Genomic DNA, 22,713 nt, shown 5'->3' with positions numbered 1-22,713 from the left:
ACGGCGGGTTCCGTTCTAGGTCGCCGCCGGAAAGCGAATATCGCTGAAAAGCGGAACATAGCATTTGCTATGTTCACCGGTGATTTATCGCCTTTCCTACTCCTTCTGCGCATGCGCGACCTCGGCGCAGACATGGCGGCCCCATTCTCAGTACCGCCATATTGGCAGATCGCCGAGAAGGAAAACGCAGGGAAGAGGGGCCCTACTGTACTGTAACTAGCGTAATGTTAAGTCCCTGCGCAAACCTTAATAGACTTATGTGAATATACAATGTTAGGGTAACACCTCAGTTGCAAATAATTTGCATGTCCTTATCACTAACGGACATTATAGTTGACGCTATTCTCTGTATGGAAGAAAACATGACTTAATGTTACAGTATTGTTCGGTAAGATACACCGTAAGCTGCCGTTTAAAAAAATAAATAAAAATATATATATATATGCTCAAAGCTGTGACCATGCAGCAAGCTTAAGCCTATAGGGAACCATGTTAAAAATGGTTATTGAGGCAAAAAGTGACACTGTGTGCTCATTTGCATGTCATTTCCCAGAATCCTTGCTGCAGTGGAAGTGCTGTATGCTGGGTGATAATGGGGAAAGGCAGGGTTGCAGACCTGCCTAAGACATGCAGATGAGCATACAGTTATATTTGCATATATATATATATATATATATATATATATATATATATTTCCCATTCAATATGTGCATCAATACAATCTGCCAACTGACAAATGATTAGCTAAGCTGCAGATCAATCCGTTCTCCTGTAATCGATCACTTGCACAGGGTTATTTAATTCAGTTCTTGAACAGCATTCTGGGCAATGTAGTCCTGGAATATGATTGACAGGGCAGTTACTAGATACAATTGATGCTATCTAGAGAGAGGGTAGGGCTCAAGAGCCAGAGCCTATCAGAAGGGGAAGGGGGCTGTACCTTTGGAAATGCTTCCTACATTAGAAATGTCTTTAAAACATTTTTTTTTTAAATGCTACAAGTATTTTCTCATAGTACAGAACTGATTTATTTTAAAAAAAAAACACAATATGTAGGATATTGCTTGAATTGCTGCTTTAACAGAACTTCATGGATCTGGGCCTAAGTGTCGTGCCCAGAATGAGTTTCGTTACAAGTCTTCCTACTGGATTCTGCCTTCAAATTAGTCTTTCTTCGCCTTCCTTATCTCTTTTCATCCATGAGCTGAAATACAAAAAGAATGCTAAGTGGCACTTTATCCAGGAAGAGCAGCAGGTTCAGACAAAATCCCTAAGATAGATTTGTGGTAAAAGTCTATTTAAAAAAAAAAAAACATAAGAAGGTGAACCTGATGTGTGCTAACTTTTCTCTTGGATTCCTCCACCATGGTCCACTCCTGATGTGTTTCATGTACACTCACAAACGACACGTCTGTATGCACTGTATATTCCTGTACATATTAATTTATAATGTTATTTTAGAAAATCCCCATTTGTGGAGAGAGCGCCTGAAAGAAATATTGTAAAGGTTTGCAGGGACCGCGGGCTGAGAAACCTTGCTGTTGGGTGCTTTAGTTTTTTTTGTGCTAAATGTTGCTTCATTGCTGCTGTACTCTGCATTTATAACTAGAGCATTGTTATCTTGCTGAATCCAGCACTATCCACTGTTGTTGTGACAAAAGCTTTGTAGGAAACGCCTGCTGCTCACATAGATAAGTTGTGAAAAGATGGAGTACATACAATCGCCGAATATCACCTGAATGATATATTTTCTATTCTGCCCCTTGGAAAACATTACGACTTGGACTCTCTTCAGTGTCCTTAGCAACAAAAGTTACACAACAATTACTGAAAACCCTTACAATATAAACACAGAATTTAAAATACAGGTGGGTGTCAGCACAGAGAGAAGAGAATCAGACATAACAGGAAATAGGGAATGTACAAAGATAGTTTACTTGTGTATGAGCGCATTACAAACCAAAGCAAGTGAACAATTACTGTTGTATAATATAATATACTACTGCAGCATCTGCCATTAAATTTGCACACTGAGAAGCTATGAAAACATCCTGCTACAACTATGAAATTCAGAAGTACTGAGTATGCAAGTAAGTGTAATGGTTTTACGGGCCCCCACCCAATCTCACATTGGCCCCTGTGGTCTACTGGCCCCATTACATGTCTGTGTGATGTGTGGTGCACCTGCTGGCAACAGGACTCCTGAGTCTCCCGCTTGGTTGGTATGGGGAATATCACCATGACAGGCGTCTGAGGTAGTGTGCTTAGAGTCCGACTCACATTCGGTTACAGCGGCTCCACCCCATCAGGATCTCTGCGGCAGCAGGGGAAGTATCTGATGGGAACCACTCCTTGGTGCATCCTTCTGTAGAATAACTTCACTCCCACACAGAAGGGATCTTTGGAACCAGGGCATCTTTATTGGCACCTCCATAGGCAGACTGCCCCTCATAGCGGTCGTGCTTAGCCGCTCATCTTGTTGAGGTACCCCCCCCCCCCCTTCAGAAGGTTCCTCCTCTCTTAATAGAGTTGGTCCACCTCTCCCCCAAGGGAGATCACCATCTGTGCCAAGTCCCTGGTCACAGTGTGTAGTCAGCTTTCACTTGACGGTGACAGCCTTGACCTGCTGCAGACACTCCACTAGAACTTAGACTGAACTCCTACAGAACTAGAACAGAACTCCTAACTTTAGGCAGTGCTGTGTCTTATATAGACTCCAGAAACAGACACACCTTTGTGTCACTAACAGTGGACACAAAGCATGTTGTCACTTCCTTTGTTACATATGACACCTCACCAGGGTTTAAGGGCAAACCTCCATGATTGTTGCTGGCAACCCTGCATACTTATCATGCTTACTGCCAGCATGAGAAAGAGATGTACACCATTTTTACACATGGCTACATAAGGTTTCCATAAGGCAAACTTTTTTCCCTGCGCCCCCCTCCCGGCAGTTCCCTTTTCTCCGCGCCCCCCTTCTCTTACCTTTGCTTCGGCGGCGGCGGCGTCATGGCGTCACGCTGCCATGGCAACGTGATGTCACATGACCTCGTGGCACCATTTGATGCCGCATTGCCATGGCGACGCATGTAAGAAGCTGCCGGAGCCAAGGTAAGTATGGTTTACAGAGGCCTTCGCTGTTCCCCCGGCACTTAATTTAAATGCCTTCGGGAAGCGCGTAGGGCCTCTGTAAACCCCGTGCCCCCCTCAGACAGTCTTGCATGCCCCCCAGTTTGTGCACTGCTGCCATAAGGTATGGATTCTACATTTTTAACTTGTGTCAATGTATTATGCCCCACATGTACCACTAAGCCATTAAAAAAAGATCACATACAGTCCCTTCTTCCATTAGCATCCAATCTTCTTGAATCACTAAAACATTTAACCACATGCTCTGTAACCCCTGTATACAAGAATCACCCCATCCTGACTGTATTTGTGATCTCTGATATGTTAGGGTTAAAGAAACATGATTGTTAATTGCTTATCTGTTAATTGCCAGGCAGATTTATTGGGGGGAGGTCATGTGACTGTTGTAAATGTTGCCAGGACTGGTTTATTTGGCTATCAGTCTGCCCTTCCTGGCAGTAAGCCCTGGTAAGAGCAAGCCTGCCAGGAGTGATCATGGGGTTTTCCCACCCACAGCAGCTTCAGTGAGTCACAGGGGAGGCGTGGGACTATGCCTGTGTGTGGCCAATCAGGGCTTCAGACATGATGCCTGCTTCCCTTGTACTTAAGGAGCTGCACACCCTAAATTTAGTTAGTTGTCTCTACCCCTGATAGAAAAAAAGGTTCTCATCCAGAAGTGCGGATTGGCTGTGCACTTACTGCCTTCTCCCCTAAGGGAGTTAGGAGTGAGACCATACCCCTTACTATACCAGGGAGTAAGGAAAGAGCAAGGACTGCTTCAGGGCCCCTTGCCCTGGAGTGGGGGTCCAGGGTACATCCTGAGGGTGAAGCCCCAAGAACTGCTGTAACCCCTGTGTGAGCTGTGTATGCTGACCATCTGCAGTGTGTACGAATAAAGTGATCTTGTTAAAGATAGCCTTCCTATGACTGCAATCTATCAGGGGGGTGGGAAGTAAGTTCTCCTGCAGGGATTGTCTCCATATCCCTGGGGCCTGCAAGAGATGGAGGCGCTTTCACCCCAGATGCCTGTCCTGTTCTCCCCTACAACAACGCGGGAAGCTCAGATCTACTGTGAGCCAGCAGGTATGCACCACACCACACCGTGTAGCAATGGAATCTCCCAGAGGGGGGGGGGGGGGGGAGGTGAACATGTGTTGCATATACATTTCAAAGCAGTCAAAGGGAAGCATAGCTGGGTTGAGCATAGCATCTTAAGTGTGGAGTCTGGCTCCGTCCCCCAGTTATGGCGCGTGGCAGCATCGCACGGCTTGCACACTTGATGCGTGTGCACCGCTCCCCAGCTGCGGGTCAACACCTGTCTCCTGCATCTCCCTATCCCTGCATATCATAGCCTATCCCTGCATCCGCTGAGGCCGCACCTTCATTCCTCCCTCCTGTCTCATTGGTCAATCTCCCCTATTTATACTCAGCTGTGCCACTGGCACTTTGGCTGAGCATAGTTCCTGGTAGCGTTGTTCTTCCCACTTCGTGGTTCTTAGCCTTGTCTTGCCTTACCTAGCCTTGCCTGTGTACTGATCCAGCTTGACCCTTGGACTCCGCTCTTCTGGATTACTGACCCCGTCTTACCTCTGACCTTCCGCATCTCTCCAACCCTGACCTCGGCACTCAGACTTCTACCATTCTACTGGCTCCAACCTCTGACCTCTTCAAGTATCAAGACAATTCTGACTTCTCCAATCCCGACCCGGCTACCTTGACCATCCACTCTCCAGACATGCCCTCTTGGCTGTGGGTGGCGTTTATACCCATTCCCACCTCAGGACCCGGGTCCAGTTTTGTGTAAAGTGACAATCTTTAAGTTAATATGTAGATAGATTAGAGGTGGACTTGAGACTGGATCCTTCTGCAAACTCTTCTAAACAAGGCAGAAAAGGGTGAGTTCATCTGACCACACTATTATCCCATGCTTGTTAGCCTGCACAATTAACCACCCTGTGTACTTTCTTTACTGCAGTCTCTACCAACACGTGTCTGCACCCAACTTCCTCTCCCATCCCCCAAATCCATCAGCAATCCCTGAACAGACTTTAGCACTGCCAAATGCAGCACCCGTCTCAGTGGCAGGCAAAAGGCATACATCTGCTGTCTGCCCAATGCGCACCCCAGCTGGATTTACCACAGCGCCATGCAAAGTTACCTACCTTTGTGATAATGAGCCTGCTACTTACATCAAATCTGCTATTTCCTGTGCCCTCGTGGAAATGTTACTCTATCTGTAATGAGAATGGAGTTTTGTTGTGTTTCTGATGGCCAACGTGTAAGGAATCGGGGAGCGTGTCCCCCGCGGCGCACTCCTTCCTTACCTGCTCCCTCGTGCCATCCAGCGGTTCACACAGTGCGCGTGCGCTCACGGAGTATCTTTGCTGATGCCGTGGAGTCTGGCTCCGTCCCCCAGTTATGGCGCATGGCAGCATCGCACGGCTCGCACACTTGATGCGTGTGCACCGCTCCCCAGCTGCGGGTCAACACCTGTCTCCTGCATCTCCCAGCCTATCCCTGCATCCGCTGAGGCCGCACCTTCATTCCTCCCTCCTGTCTCATTGGTCAATCTCCCCTATTTATACTCAGCTGTGCCACTGGCACTTTGGCTGAGCATAGTTCCTGGTAGCGTTGTTCTTCCCACTTCGTGGTTCTTAGCCTTGTCTTGCCTTACCTAGCCTTGTCTGTGTACTGATCCAGCTTGACCCTTGGACTCTGCTCTTCTGGATTACTGACCCCGTCTTACCTCTGACCTTCCGCATCTCTCCAACCCTGACCTCGGCACTCAGACTTCTACCATTCTACTGGCTCCAACCTCTGACCTCTACAAGTATCAAGACAATTCTGACTTCTCCAATCCCAACCCGGCTACCTTGACCATCCACTCTCCAGACATGCCCTCGTGGCTGTGGGTGGCGTTTATACCCATTCCCACCTCAGGACCCGGGTCCAGTTTTGTTTGTGGTGAGCACAACGTTACACAACGTTCAGAATGGGTTCACTTTTGTCTCTTACTAATATGCTGAAATGTTATTGCTTTTGCTGTGAACAGGAAACTGCTGTGGAAAATAACTGCTAGAGTCTGAAAGAGTGGTTATGAGAAGTGTGAGTCTAGCTGGACTCCACCTAGTTTTCTCTAGCTGGGCTGTTGGCTGAATGCCTGAATGTGTTCCCTGATACGTTTGTCCGGCATAGTAATGAGGAATGAGGGAGCGGGGGACATCACCATTCATATATAAAAAGGACACAAAAAGGAAACACTATAGGGTAATATTGTAGGAACTCTTGTGGGTAGAGACTAAAAAAAAAACCCTCAAAGCTGTACTCACATACTAGCAAGTCATAATGGGCAAATCACAATCAGTGACAATGTTGATGGGATGTGTGGCAGATGTAGGTGATAAGAAGGCCATTCTTTTAGGCAATGGCACAGCTTAAAATTCTGGATATCGCTTAGAGCGGCGATCTCACCACTACCGCAACGCTGGTGTTGTCTGCAATTGATTGCCTGCTGGTATTACTTTTGCGCATCAGGCTGTTGAGCATTGCGTGAAGGGTCAAGAGTTGGTGCCGAAGTAGGATTCGGGGGGTGAATCTCGGCAAAAGTAAGAAACACATTGATTGGCTTTTTTTAAATTGCGTTTTTTTGGTTGCTCATTGACTGCCAAAGTGTTTTTCTATGCCCCTTTCTGGGTATAGATAAGCACAGTTACAAGCAATGCACTTTTTGGCAAATGCTTATTTTTATTTAATTGTTATGTATTGTAGTTTTTGTTATGTTTTTTTTTTTTTAGGTTGCCCATTCATTGTCATTGTGGTAATTCATGCCCATATTGTGCGCATGGTTTACCACAGTCACAGTCAATGGCTTTATTTTCCAATACTTGGTTTTCTTTAAATGTAATGTGTTTTATTTTGTGGTTCTTTTTTTTTAGCTTTTCCATTCATTGCCATTGTGGCAATCCATGCCCATATTATGGGCATGTTTTACCACAGTAACAATCAATGGGTTTATTGGCAAGTGTAATGTATTGTACTGTTATGCCAATGTTATTTTAGTGTGTATTTTTTTGTTTTACAAAGAAATTGGCAAATGTGCTATTAGCCATTTTTTGGCTACTAGTGCCATTATTTTCAGTCAGTGCCAAGGATCTTAATAACTACAAGTGCCTGCGGAATACAAGGCAAAAAAGACATGCAAGAGCCCAATTTTACTCTGACAATCTGCATCAGAATACATCAAATCCGGGTAACTTCTGAAAGGTCATCAACAATATTTTCGAGCCTTCTAGCCATCAACAACAATCTAATATCAAAAAGGATGATACTACTCTGACAAATTTCACTGACATTGCAAACACATTAAATGAATATTTTGTGGGGTGTGCCCCTTCCTTATTAGCAAAGCGCAGCCCGAACTACAAACATGAAGCTCAATCTGGGAGAACCCCTGCAGCCCCACCCTCTCCCAACACTGCCCAACAATTTTCAATTTGTCCCAGTATCTGGAGAGGATATTACATAAGCGCTCCTTAAATTAAAACTAAGCAGCCAAAGTGGACCTGACCTACTGCAATCAAAGTTCCTATGACTTGGTGCCACAGCCATTGCCATACAACTTACCTCCCTAATCAACTTTATTGTGTCTGCAGGCCATATCCCTGAGACCTGGAAAACTGCCAGAGTTGTCCAAATCTTCAAAAGTGGGGAAAAAAACACTGTTTAAAACTACAAGCCAATCTCCCTCCTCACAATACTACGGTATCTAAAGTCATGGAAAAATGTGTCCCCTCCCAATTAAGCGATTGCTACACCTAGACAAATTTCCTTAGCCAACTCTAATCTAGATTTTACCCAAAACACTGCATAGTATCCGCCCTCCTAAAAGTTTGCAATGACATACAGTGTGGAATGGAACTGGGACAACTTACTGGTGCAATTTTCCTAGATTTTGCAAAGGCTTTTGATACTGTTGATTGTGTTATCTTGCTAAACAAGTTCTAGTGCTCTGGAATAGGAGAACATGCTTTAAACTCGTTTCACTCCTATATATCAGGTAGATCGCAACATGTGTCTATCTCAGGCTCTAACTCCAACCCCTTGGATATCACCTGTGGTGTCCCACAAGGCTCTGTTCTGTGGGCCTTACTCTTCTCAGTGTTCATCAATGATCTTCCTACAGCTTGTAAGGGAGCTTCAATACACATGTATTCGGAAGACACAATCTTATATGCATACAGCCCTAACCTCTCTGACCTTGGACATGTACTTCAATCTGACTTTTCGAGACCTGAAAATTGGATTTCCCAAAACAAACTGTTTTTTAAACACTGACAAGACTGTAACAATGGTATTTGGAACCAAGGCTAAATTACTAAAGCTACCAATTACAGAGCTTCAGATCAGAACCAGCTCTAATACCATCCTAGCCCCTGTTACTAGTTTTAAATATCTGGGCATATAGTTTGACTCCCATTTAACATTTGGGTTGCACATTGATAGCCTGACATCCAAAACCTATGCTAAACTAGGTGTACTTTATAGGAACAAATCCTCCCTACGCTAGCTTGTCAGAAAGTGCACCACACAGTAGATGCTAAAGCCAATTATAGGCCATAGAGATATGATACAGCACCCCAAACTCACTTTAGCCAACTAGACACCCTCTACAACTCAATATGCCGCTTTGTCCTCCAATGTAACTACAACACACATTACTACGAAATGCTCAAAGAACTAGATTGGATATCACTTGAGTCTAGCCGCAAAGTTCATATTTTCTGTTTTGCCTCAAATACTTTCTGGGTAAGGTACTCGCCTTCTGAACAAGCTCCTCACCCCTACCACATGCAGCACTTATCATCTGAAATCTGACTCCAAAAGACTTCATGGTCCCAAGGTTCAGCAAAGTATCCGGTTGCTTCTCCTTCTTTTACCGTGCACCCCAAAACTGGAACCATCTACAGGGGACTCTCACAGCTACCACCAGTTTAAGTTCTTTCAAAACTAAACCTCTGTCTCTTTTTAATCTGGTCTGTAACTATTTCATACACCTATAACATATATTATCTTTAACTTGTAACGGTGTTCACCCCCCCCCCCCCCCCAATCTCATATTGGCCCCTTACTTGAGGAAACTGCCCCATGTTACATGTACTATAGTGTGGTGCACCTGCTTGCTTACAGGACTCCTGAGTCTTCCGCGGTGATATGGGGAAATACATCAGGACTGGCTCGTGAGGTAATGCTGAGAACTACTCACTTCTGGTACAGCGCCTCCATCTCTTCCAGGTCCCCACGACAGCAGGGAGGAGTCTCTGGAAGAGAACCTCTGGGTGCAGCTTCTCCCTGAATGACTCCACTCTCAGGCAAGAAGGTTCTTTCATGTTGGACATTCTTTATTAACATCTTTAGTGGCAGACTGCCCATCATTGCGGCTGGTCTCTAGCCACACATCATAAAGGTTGCCCACCTCAAGGAAGTTCCTGGACACCACTCCTAGTCGGGGTTGCCACCTCTCCGGGTTTCACCCGGAGACTTCGGGTTTGGCATCCCCTTCTCCGGGCTACGGGTTTGTCCCTGAAATCTCCGGGTGGGCGGGTTGTTACAGAAAGGGCAGCATACTAAGTGACTTATCATTGCTACATCATAGATCACTCACAGATCCTTTGCATTTATCACGGGACTATCTGTGTGCAGAACTCATTTCCTCCCTTCACTGCCTACTACATCCGGGTAACTGCCCTACGTTCTACTGCGCATGCTCACACGTAGGGGATCATGGGAGTTGTAGTTTTTATTAGACAAGATTCATTGACACTGTAACAGGGGACTTATCCCTGTTCAGTAATGTGTCTTTAATCCAGCAGTGTGGTGGTTAACCTCTTCTAGTTAATTACTAAACACCACCTGCCTGAATTAGATGGCTTAGAAAGCCTGTCTTTTGAAACAGGAAGAGAGAACTCTTTAGCTGACACCTGAGCTGAACTTGGAGACACACTTGTTTTGAGCTCTGCCAAAGTTAGCAGAGCTGCTTTCAAGACACAAGGCCCAAATAAGACTTCAAAACCTGGATGCTGATTTTCTGTGCACGCTCAGTGCGGTTCCAGGAGAGCAGAGAAGCTTACTCTACAGCTGATAAACAGATAAGACTTTCATTATTAAGAGACTGCTTATACTGTATCTGCTTATTTTCATGCTATGTTTGGGGCTGGGGAGAAATGCTTGACTAGGGAGATGTGAATTGGTTGCATAGTGTTTTCACTAGAATTACTCCCAAGTGAATGGAAGCTTTGTTCCCCCCCCTGTGTTTGGATAATTTTCCTGATGAAAAGGAACAGGCACAATAAAGCCTATTATAATTTCACGCTATAAAGCCTCCTAATTGCGTACCTCTGTGAACGTCCGTCCACAGACACACATAATCAACACAGTAACATTCCCAGAAACCCTGCTAGGGAACACACACCACCCCCATGTATCTTACCTCCTCATCTCTTCTCCACCCTCTCACCTCTCTCTCTCTTCTCCCCCTCTCTCTCTCTCTTCTCCCCCCCTCTCTCTCTCCCTCTTCTCCACCCCCTCTCTCTCTCTCTTCTCCCCCCTCTCTCTCTCTTCTCCCCACCCCTTTCTCTCTTCTTCCCCCCCCTCTCTCTCTCTTCCCCCCCCTCTCTCTCTTCTCCCCCCTCTCTCTCTTCTCCCCCCCTCGCTCTCTCTTCTCCCCCCCTCGCTCTCTCTTTTCTCCCCCTCTCTCTCTTCTCCCCCTTCTCTCTCTTCTCCCCCTTCTCTCTCTCTTCTCCCCTCAATTCTCTTCTGCCCCCCCTCTTCTCCCCTCTCTCTCGTCTCCCCCCTCTCGTCTCTCTCTCTCCCTCTCGTATACCCTCTCTCTCTTCTCCCCTCTCTCCCTCTTCTCCCCTCTCGTCTACCCCCTTTCTCACTCTCATCTACCCCCTCTCCGTCTCGTCTCCCCCCTCTCTCTTCTCCCCCCTCTCCTCTCCCCCCTCTCGCTCTCTCTCTCGTCTCCCCTTTCTCCCTCTCGTCTACTCTCTCTCTCTCTTCTCCCCCCCTCTCTCTCGTAAAGCTGCTTCAGTTCCTCCCTTTTGATAGCAATGAGGTAACCTTGTCTTTGTTAAATTAACTCAAGTAAAGTAAACCGAGATAAACCATTGTAATAAATTAATATTGATCAGCGACGACTCTGTCTGCAACAATTGTCATCAGCGTTAGTTAGAAATAATAGAAATGATGTAAGGTAATATACAATTCAACATACAATTAACGCAGCAATAGTGCCCACAACAGCAGTCTCCCGCCATCTCCCCCTGCAACTACTGTCAATATGGCTGCGCAGTGTCAAAAGGCGCTGCGTTGCCATGCCAATGGGAACGTCATGTGACGTAACAGCATCACGTGATGCCCGTTGCTATGACAATGAGACGCCACATGATGTCACGTCATGCGATATCACGTTGTCATGACAACTTGACGCAGCATGACGTTACATAGCATCCCATTGTCATGGCAACACAGTGTCATTTAAAAAAAAAAAATCTCCAGGTTGACGGTCAGTTGAAGGTGGCAACCCTGCTCCTAGTCAGGGCCCTAGAAGCTGTCCTTGCTCTTCCCTTACTCTCTTATAGAGTAAGGGGAATAGTCTGCCCACCTCTCCCCTAAGGGAGGGCCACAATCCTTGCCAGAGCCCTGGCACTGTGTTGGGTCAGACAGTCTCATTCAAGTGGGATGAGACACTCACACACTTCAACACTAAATTCAGTGATGCATACTATATAGCTCCCGTAGGCACCACCCCTGTGTCACTGTAATTGGACACAGAGCATGATGTCACTTCCTTCACTACACAATACACATCACAGGGGGTGAGGGCAAACCTCATGATTACTCCTGGCAAACCTGCCCTTTTAACAGGGATTATTGCACAGGAGGAGAGAGGCATGTAACCCCAAAATTACACAGGGCTACAAACTGTTCATGCAATGTCTATCTATAATGTACAACTCCGTTCATTTAATGTAACCATGTATTTGTTATCATACCTCTGTGCAGAGGACATACTTGAAAACGAGAGGCAACTTCAATATTTTACTTCCTGATAAAACATTTTATAAATAAATAACATGCTGGACTTTCTCCCTTCTACGTGACACACTGCAGTCTTCTATTCTAACCACTGCACTGAAAGTGACCTAAAACATTTCATTTGGTTTTCACTACCACCTCTACGCTGATGATATTCAAATCTACTTCTCCCCTTCTCTCCAGTCTCGTGTGACGAACTGTCTTTCTGCTATTTCCTCATCGATGTCCAACCACTGTTGTCAACTTAACATGTCAAAAACGGAACTTCTCATTTTTCCTCCTAAGAACAACATCTATAGCGGATTTCTCCCTTGCAGTAGATGATTCAACCACAATTCTGATGCCCAGGTGTCATTCTTGACTCTTCCCTCTCCTTTATCCTGCCCTTTCATTACCTTTTGAAATCACGTTGTTTCTACCTCTGCAATATTGCTAAAATACGTCCCTTCCTAACGGAACAATCAACCAAACTTCTTACTTACGCACTCATTATATCCCGACAGGACAACTCGAACCAGTCCTTTCTAAATGCTGCTGCCAGGCACATTTATCTCATGAACATGTATTCTTCTGGGGCACCATTATGGGAGTGGGTCAATGAGTAAAGACACCGACTGAAAACAATGATATTGAGTTTGAAGCAGGGGAGCCTGGTTCAAATCCCTGTGACTTTGGGAAAACCACTTTGTCTCCCTGTGCCTCAGGCACCAAAAAAAAAAAGAGATTGTAAGCTCTAAGGGTCAGGGACTCTCGCCTGCAAAAATTATATGTACAGTGCTGTGTACACTGACAGCGCTATACAAGAAAACACTATAATGTACGTTGCCTACCCATACCCTACAGCAGGGCTGCACATCATACGGCCCGCGGGCCGCATGCGGCCCGTCTGGTCTCTCTGTGCGGCCCGCGATGACTCTGGTCCTGCGCCAGTTAATTAATTAAATAAATTAAAAAAAAAAAGTTTTAAAAAATGGCGGCGATTCATCCCTCCTCCTCCCTCCCCCTCCCAGCCCCCTCCCTCTCCCTCCCCGCCCCCGGGTTTTGCGGTGCGCGGGGGCAGCAGCAGCATGAGGAGGATGTGTGTTTTTTTTTCTTTAATAGCAGGATGCCGGGGAGGTCAGAGCATGCCAGGGGCGGCGCTTAATACCGGGGAGGAGAGGATGTGCTGAACTCATCTAAAAGAGGTGTGTGTGTGTGTGTGTGTGTGTGTGTGTGTAAAACGGGCTGGTGGGGAGTGGGTGTGAAAAACGGGCTGGTGGGGGATGGGTGTGTAAAACGGGCTGGTGGGGGATGGGTGTGTAAAACGGGCTGGTGGGGGGTGGGTGTGAAGAGCGGGCTGGTGGGGGGTGGGTGTGAAAAACGGGCTGGTGGGGGGTGGGTGTGAAGAGCGGGCTGGTGGGGGATGGGTGTGTAAAACGGGCTGGTGGGGGGTGGGTGTGTAAAACGGGCTGGTGGGGGGTGGGTGTGAAAAAACGGCAGTGGATATTCATAGTTGAGTGCAAATAGCCGCACGGCTATTCGCACTCAGTAGAAAATAAAATGGAAAAAAATAAACATCCCAGCCAGGAATTGAACCCTGGTCCACTCTGCTAATGGCCTGGAGCATAACCACTGAGCCATAAGACTTTCCAATGCTTTTCGTGAATAAAGGCATAGAAACCTACTGACATTACAGTGTTCATAGCCGCACGGCTATTCGCACTCAGTAGGAAATAAAATGGAAAAAAGACAGAACACCCCCCTATTGACATTCTATACCCCCTGCATCTGTAATCAGCGCGGCTTTAGGCTGAGTCCCCAGTCAGCACTGTGACACGCGCCCGGCGGGGGGGGCGGCGCATGCACAGCGCTAGTCCGCGATCTGCGGTCTGAGGGGAGAGAGAAAGTTTGTGACGGGAGGGGGTGTGGCGGTAGGTTTGCGGGGGCGTGGCCATGACATCCCGCGGCTGGTTCGCCCTCATTGGCTGAACCGCCAGCGGGGGCGTGGCCACGCCTCCGTCACAAATGCCAATCTCAAACTCTCAAAGCCTGAGAGGGAGCGTGGCGTGCTGGCACACGAGCGCTGCGCCCTGCTCGGCCGTGCAATTTGTGGCCATGCCCCCGCAAACCTACCGCCACACCCCCCTCCCGTCACAAACTTTCTCTCTCCCCTCAGACCGCAGATCGCGGACTAGCGCTGTGCATGCGCCGCCCCCCCACCGGGCGCGTGTCACAGTGCTGACTGGGGACTCAGCCTAAAGCCGCGCTGATTACAGATGCAGGGGGTATAGAATGTCAATAGGGGAGAGTTCTGTCTTTTTTCCATTTTATTTCCTACTGAGTGCGAATAGCCGTGCGGCTATGAACACTGTAATGTCAGTAGGTTTCTATGCCTTTATTCACGAAAAGCATCATAAAGTCTTATAGCTCAGTGGTTATGCTCCAAGCCATTAGCAGAGTGGACCAGGGTTCAATTCCTGGCTGGGATGTCTTTTTTTTTCCATTTTATTTTCTACTGAGTGCGAATAGCCGTGCGGCTATTTGCACTCAACTCTGAATAGCCGTGCGGCTATTTGCACTCAACTCTGAATAGCCGTGCGGCTATTTGCACTCAACTCTGAATATCCACTGCCGTGAAAAACGGGCTGGTGGGGGGGGGGGTGGGTTGCTGACATGTGAGGGGGGGGGTGGGTTGCTGACATGTGAGGGGGGGGGGTGGGCTGCTGACATGTGAGGGGGGGGGTGGGCTGCTGACATGTGAGGGGGGGGGTGGGCTGCTGACATGTGAGGGGGGGGGGGCTGCTGACATGTGAGGGGGGGGTGGGCTGCTGACATGTGAGGGGGGGGGGGTGGGCTGCTGACATGTGAGGGGGGGGTTGGCTGCTGACATGTGAGGGGGGGGGTGGGCTGCTGACATGTGAGGGGGGTGGGCTGCTGACATGTGAGGGGGGGTGGGCTGCTGACATGTGAGGGGGGGGTGGGCTGCTGACATGTGAGGGGGGGGGTGGGCTGCTGACATGTGAGGGGGGGGTGGGCTGCTGACATGTGAGGGGGGGGTGGGCTGATGACATGTGAGGGGGGGGTGGGCTGCTGACATGTGAGGGGAGGGTGGGCTGCTGACATGTGAGGGGGGGGTGGGCTGCTGACATGTGAGGGGGGAGGTGGGCTGCTGACATGTGAGGGGGTGGGTGGGCTGCTGACATGTGAGGGGGGGGGTGGGCTGCTGACATGTGAGGGGGGGGTGGGCTGCTGACATGTGAGGGGGGGTGGGCTGCTGACATGTGAGGGGGGGTGGGCTGCTGACATGTGAGGGGGGGTGGGCTGCTGACATGTGAGGGGGGGTGGGCTGCTGACATGTGAGGAGGGGTGGGCTGCTGACATGTGAGGGGGGGGTGGGCTGCTGACATGTGAGGGGGGGGTGGGCTGCTGACATGTGAGGGGGGGTGGGCTGCTGACATGTGAGGGGGGGCTGCTGACATGTGAGGGGGGGCTGCTGACATGTGAGGGGGGTGGGCTGCTGACATGTGAGGGGGGGTGGGCTGCTGACATGTGAGAGGGGGGGTGGGCTGCTGACATGTGAGGGGGGGTGGGCTGCTGACATGTGAGGGGGGGGCTGCTGACATGTGAGGGGGGGCTGCTGACATGTGAGGGGGGGCTGCTGACATGTGAGGGGCAGGGGGGAGAGTGATGTGCGGTGCAGGGGGGGAGAGTGATGTGAGGTGCAGGGGGGGAGAGTGATGTGAGGTGCCGGGGGAGGGTGAGAGTGATGTGAGTTGCAGGGGGAGGGTGTGATGTGAGGTGCAGGGGGAGGGTGTGATGTGAGGTGCAGGGGGGGAAGTGATTTGAGGTGCAGGGGGGAGAGTGATGTGAGGTGCAGGGGGGGGGAGAGTGATGTGAGGTGCAGGGGGGGGAGAGTGATGTGAGGTGCAGGGGGGGGGAGAGTGATGTGAGGTGCAGGGGGAGGGTGTGATGTGAGGTGCAGGGGGGGGGAAGTGATGTGAGGTGCAGGGGGGAGAGTGATGTGAGGTGCAGGGGGGGGAGAGAGATGTGAGGTGCGGGGGGGGGAGAGTGATGTGAGGTGCAGGGGGGGAGAGAGTGATGTGAGGTGCAGGGGGAGGGAGAGAGGGATGTGAGGTGCAGGGGGGAGAGTGATGTGACGTGCAGGGGGGAGAGTGATGTGAGGTGCAGGGGGGGAGAGAGTGTGGTGAGGTGCAGGTGCAGTGGGGGGGGAAGTGATGTTAGGTGCAGGGGGGGGAGTGATGTGAGGTGCAGGGGGAGGGTGAGAGTGATGTGAGTTGCAGGGGGAGGGTGTGATGTGAGTTGCAGGGGGGGGGAGAGTGTCATATTGAGGGGAGGGGGAAAGAGTGTCATATTGAAGGGAGGTGGAAAGAGTGTCATATTGAGGGGAGGGGGAGAGTCATATTGAGGGGAGGGAGAGAGAGTGTCATTAAGGAGAGAGACATGGGGGGGGATGCTGACTTGTGTGGGGGGGATGCTGACATGGAATGGGCTGGGGGGATGTGGAGGGGGGTATTGTGTGTTTGATGTGGAGGGGGGTATTGTGTGGGTGAGGGGGAGAGATGGTGGTATGAGAGATAGATGGGGAGTATCGTAAAGATTGATAGTGAGGGGTTCTGGGGGAGATATGAGGATGAGGATGATGATGATGATGAGAGGTGGTGGAGGAGAGATGATGATGATGATGATGATTTAACCCGTGCGGCCCAAATTTTTTTTCCTTGGAGCAGTTCGGCCCTTCTCACTTTACGAGTTGGGCAGGCCTGCCCTACAGAGTTAAATTCAGGACATGTGTGCTCACCTGTAAAGTTATACATAACAATTCTCCTCTATACATCTCTGACCTCATTTCCAAGTACTCTCCTCCGCAGTCTATGCTCTGCTCTTGATCTTCATTATTATTACTTCCTCTCCCTCATGCCTCCAAGATTTATCTTGTGCTGCACCCAACTCTGGAATTCTCTACCACGCACGTCAGACTCTCCCATAACATACTGTACAGTTCCTTAAAAACGCACCTTTTCAAGGAGACTTATCCAACACTCTTCTGACTTCTATCCTAGTAAAGGAACATTGAGGTACACGGTCCCCCCAATTGACAGGTGCTGCAGAGCATACAATCCAATCAAGTATAAGCGTTTGCAAAAACATCCGGATATTTAGGATCCAGAAGCATTGTATAATAGAGTTAAAATTATAAACCCCTAGTTGGGAAGTGGTCTGGCGATGACGAAGAAGGGTTGCCCGGGGGAAGTCCTTCAACCAACCCTGGACCCCATGCATAAAAACCAAATCACCTGGGGAAGCTCCAATGTAGTAGTTAAATAACTTACTGAAGTCTTGAATCCACCCGGAGTGACGTGCTTCTAGCTGTATAGTAGAGCAGCAAAAACAGCTCCCACCGGAGGGAGGAACAGCGGGCACTGCTGCGCAAAAAATGTAAAAGGCTGGACTGTGCTAAGTGAAAAAAATTATTTATTTAATCATAGAAAAGATGGATAAAAGAGGGGGAACAGACCCCCCCCCGCAGCTCTAACGCGTTTCACCCTTTCGGGCTTTGAAAACATACACACTCTTTCCTCACTTGCTTTCAGTAACCATTTAACACCTCTAGCCATAAAACACATCCACACCGGGGGAAGGACCAGCACAGATAACATTCCAAGAGACACTGTTTTTAAGTATACCTTTTGCTTCATTCATTGTAACATCGCCGGAAGAAGAGATCAGTGTATCTCGAAAGCTCGCACAAATAAAAGCATTTCGTTAGCCACAGAACGGTATCATCTATTTATTTTTTGATTATATATATATATATATATATATATGCTGTATGTCATAGGTATTAAAATGACTCAGAAATCCTTGTGACTCATGATATATTCCGCAGAATAAGGTTAATGATCTGTACTTAAAACACTGTTAATTTGAGCAGGGTGAATAGCTCTGGACAAATACACTAGAGAGATATCCAGTGTCAGTGATTGCTAAGGCTTATTAACCATGAGGAATGATTCCCGTATGGGTGGTACTTTTGTACACTTTTAATGTGATGGTAAGGAGTTAATTCCCCCCTTCTGTCTTTGATGCAGCCAGCCAGGTATCATGTAGAGTCACATACATACATATTGACAGTTCTCCCTCTGTGCTATACAAATTTATCTGCATAAGGCTGCAGTGTGTTACCCTATATATGTATGTATGTATGTGACTCTACATCAGGCCTGCACAACTCGTAAAGTGCAAAGGGCCGAACTGCTCCAAGGAAAAATAAATTGGGCCGCACGGGTAAAATCATCATCATCATCATCATCATCTCTCCTCCAGCACCCATCATCATCCTCATATCTCCCCCAGAACCCAACACTATCAACCATTGCGATACTCCCCATCTATCTCTCATACCCCCATCTCTCCCCCTCACCCACACACAATACACCCCTCCACATCAAACACACAATACCCCCCTCCACATCAAACACACAATACCCCCCTACACCCCACACACATCCCACCACCCCCTGCAGCTCACATCCCTCCCCCCTGCAGCTCACATCCCTCCCCCCTGCAGCTCACATCCCTCTGCCCCCTTGCACCTCACATCCCTCTCCCCCTTGCACCTCACATCCCTCTCCCCCCTTGAACCTCACATCCCTCTCCCCCCCTGAACCTCACATCCCTCTCCCCCCTTGCACCTCACATCCCTCTCCCCCCCCTTGCACCTCACATCCCTCTCCCCCCCTTGCACCTCACATCCCTCTCCCCCCCTTGCACCTCACATCCCTCTCCCCCCCTTGCACCTCACATCACTCTCCCCCCCTTGCACCTCACATCACTCTCCCCCTTGGGTGGGTGACAGTGACTGGGTGACAGTGACTGGGTGGGTGACAGTGACTGGGTGGGTGACAGTGACTGGGTGGGTGACAGTGACTGGGTGGGTGACAGTGACTGGGTGGATAGGTGGGTGACAGTGACTGGGTGGGTGACAGTGACTGGGTGGGTGACAGTGACTGGGTGGGTGACAGTGACTATGACAGTGACTGGGTGGGTGGGTGACAGTGACTGGGTGGGTGACAGTGACTGGGTGGGTGACAGTGACGGGGTGGGACACAGTGACTGGGTGGGAAGAGTGACTGGGTGGGACACAGTGACTGGATGGGACACAGTGACTGGGTGGGTGACTGGGTGGGTGGGTGACAGTGACACTGACAGTGACTGGGTGGGTGGGTGACAGTGACTGGGTGACAGTGACTGGGTGACAGTGACTGGGTGGGTGACAGTGACTGGGTGGGTGGGTGACAGTGACCTTGACAGTGACTGGGTGGGTGGGTGACAGTGACTTGACAGTGACTGGGTGACAGTGACTGGGTGGGTGGGTGACAGTGGGTGGGTGACAGTGACTGGGTGGGTGACAGTGACTTGACAGTGACTGGGTGGGTGATAGTGACTGGGTGGGTGACAGTGACTGGGTGGGTGACAGTGACTGGGTGGATAGGTGGGTGACAGTGACTGGGTGGGTGACAGTGACTGGGTGGGTGACAGTGACTGGGTGGGTGACAGTGACTGGGTGGGTGACAGTGACAGTGACTGGGTGGGTGACAGTGACTGGGTGGGTGACAGTGACTGGGTGGGTGACAGTGACGGGGTGGGACACAGTGACTGGGTGGGAAGAGTGACAGGGTGGGACACAGTGACAGGGTGGGACAGTGACTGGGTGGGTGGGTGACTGGGTGGGTGGGTGACTGGGTGGGTGGGTGACAGTGACACTGACAGTGGGTGGGTGGGTGACAGTGACTGGGTGGGTGGGTGACAGTGACTGGGTGACAGGGTGACAGTGACTGGGTGGGTGACAGTGACTGGGTGGGTGACAGTGACTGGGTGGGTGGGTGACAGTGACTTGACAGTGACTGGGTGACAGTGACTGGGTGGTGACAGTGACTTGACAGTGACTGGGTGACAGTGACTGGGTGGGTGGGTGACAGTGGGTGGGTAGGTGACAGTTACAGGGTGGGTGACAGTGACTTGACAGTGACTGGGTGGGTGACAGTGACTGGGTGGGTGACAGTGACTATGACAGTGACTGGGTGGGTGACAGTGACTGGGTGGGTGACAGTGACTGGGTGGGTGACAGTGACGGGGTGGGTGACAGTGACGGGGTGGGACACAGTGACAGGGTGGGAAGAGTGACAGGGTGGGACACAGTGACAGGGTGGGACAGTGACTGGGTGGGTGGGTGGGTGACTGGGTGGGTGGGTGACAGTGACACTGGGTGGGTGGGTGACAGTGACTGGGTGGGTGGGTGACAGTGACTGGGTGACAGGGTGACAGTGACTGGGTGGGTGACAGTGACTGGGTGGGTGGGTGACAGTGACTGGGTGGGTGGGTGACAGTGACTGGGTGGGTGACAGTGACTTGACAGTGACTGGGTGACAGTGACTGGGTGGGTGACAGTGACTTGACAGTGACTGGGTGACAGTGACTGGGTGGGTGGGTGACAGTGGGTGGGTGGGTGACAGTGACTTGGGTGACAGTGACTAACAGTGACTTACCTTGACCCGGGTGGGTGCAGGTTGCCGCCGGACGCTTGCTCCTCCTGCCCCCGATATCCCTGCGGCAGCTGCCTGGGACGGGAGGTGGGCTTGGGGGCGCGGGTTGGGGGAAGGGGGGGGAGGAGGGCACGGGAGGTGAGCTCGTGGGGGACGCGAGAAGCTGGCCGCGGAGGGAAGCGGTGAGAAGCAGGCCGCTGGAGGAGCTGAATTATTTAATTATTACTTCCCCCTCCAGCCCACGTTGGGAGCAGGGGGGGGAGCGGGCCCGCAGAGGAGCTGCATGTTGCTTCCCCTTCCGCCCCGCGTTGGGAGCAGGGAAGGGGGAGGGGAGCGGGCCCGCAGAGGAGCTGTGTGTTGCTTCCCCCTCCGGCCCACGTTGGGAGCATGGGGGGGGGAGCGGGCCCGCAGAGGAGCTGCATGTTGCTTCCCCTTCCGCCCCGCGTTGGGAGCAGGGAAGGGGGGGGGGACGGAGCGGGCCTAGCGCATGCGCGCCGGGACCGCAGGGAATTGGCGCCATTTTTTTTTCAAAGTTTTTTTTTTTCAAAGTTTTTTTTTTTTCAAAAAAAAATTTTTTTCAAAGTTTTTTTTTTTTTTTTTAAATCTCATCGAGGGCCACACAGAGAGGCCAGGCGGGCCGCATGCGGCCCGCGGGCCGCGTGTTGTGCAGCCCTGCTCTACATGATACCTGGCTGGCTGCATCAAAGACAGAAGGGGGGAAATAACTCCTTACCATCACATTAAAAGTGTACAAAAGTACCACCCGTACGGGAATCATTCCTCATGGTTAATAAGCCTTAGCAATCACTGACACTGGATATCTCTCTCTAGTGTATTTGTCAAGAGCTACTCACCCTGCTCAAATTAACAGTGTTTTAGGTACAGATCATTAACCTTATTCTGTGGAATATATCATGAGTCACAAGGATTTCTGAGTCATTTTAATACCTATGACATACAGCATATATATACACATTATATTCCGGGACATACCTATTAGTTCTATATACTACATGGTATTATGTATGTATGAACATAACATCATAATACTAGAATGTATGTGCCACGTTACAAGTATAACAATATGTAGCGCTATTTAGGTTTTAATTAGCTTGTTTACCAATTTTTGTATTATAGGTGAGTGCATCAATAGGGTATCTTTCTCCGTCCACAAACTTGTTCTTCTATCCCTGATAGCACCACTTTAGGTTTCCAATATGTGTGCAGGCAGCTGAGCAGGGCTTTTCCCACCTCTCTCCCCCATACCCCTCAAATCAAGACAGACAGACAGACAGACAGACACACACACACTGTATGTCTCTACTACCCTCCTTCTAGGTCAGGTGTGGCCAACTTCAGTGCTCAAGGACTACCAACAGGTCAGGTTTTCAGGATATCCCTGCTTCAGCACAGGTGGCTCAATCAAAGACTGAGCAACTGATTAAGCCATCTGTGCTGAAGCAGAGATATGCTGAAAACCTGACCTGTTGGTAGCCCTTGAGGACTGGAGTTGGTCACCCCTGTTCTAGATCATAAGCTCCTTGGGGCAGTGTCTCACTTTGTTTCACTCTTGCCATACAATGTTATTGTCCCCCCTCACATTGTATTGCACTGCGGAAAATGTTCGCTCTTTACAAATAAAATATTATAATAATAATAATAATAATAGAAAAATGGAGTCTTGAGTTATAAAAAAATTGATTTGCATTACATGCAACTTAAGTATAATAACGTACAGTCGAGCAGAAAGAATATTAACACTTTGACCCTCAACAGGATACATTGGTCCGGATACATCAAGCTGCGGTAAACAAAAAATGCGCATTACCTCCCCCCCCCCTAAGCATTTTATTTACAGTGCAATACATCAACATTGCACCACTCAAAATTACGCATTTTTTTATCGGATCTGTTAAAAAATAGATATAATACCGCATTTTTTTGG

At 49.4% G+C, this 22,713-nt stretch overlaps 1 long non-coding RNA gene across 1 annotated transcript; it reads right to left on the bottom strand.

The window, feature by feature from the left end:
• Nucleotides 1–717: 717 nt before the first annotated feature.
• On the bottom strand, nt 718–21,279 carry LOC142469150 (uncharacterized). The gene is made up of 3 exons (XR_012788972.1): nt 20,772–21,279; nt 5,319–5,363; nt 718–1,204 (listed from the first exon to the last, which is right to left on the bottom strand). It is a non-coding gene; the product is annotated as an uncharacterized LOC142469150 (long non-coding RNA).
• Between the last annotated feature and the right edge of the window lie 1,434 nt (nt 21,280–22,713).

The sequence above is a fragment of the Ascaphus truei genome, chromosome 1 (genome assembly GCF_040206685.1).
Source record: "Ascaphus truei isolate aAscTru1 chromosome 1, aAscTru1.hap1, whole genome shotgun sequence".
In the NCBI taxonomy this organism is placed as follows: domain Eukaryota; kingdom Metazoa; phylum Chordata; class Amphibia; order Anura; family Ascaphidae; genus Ascaphus; species Ascaphus truei.
Note: the sequence above shows the minus strand (reverse complement) of the source record. Positions and strands in the feature narration are given on the sequence as shown.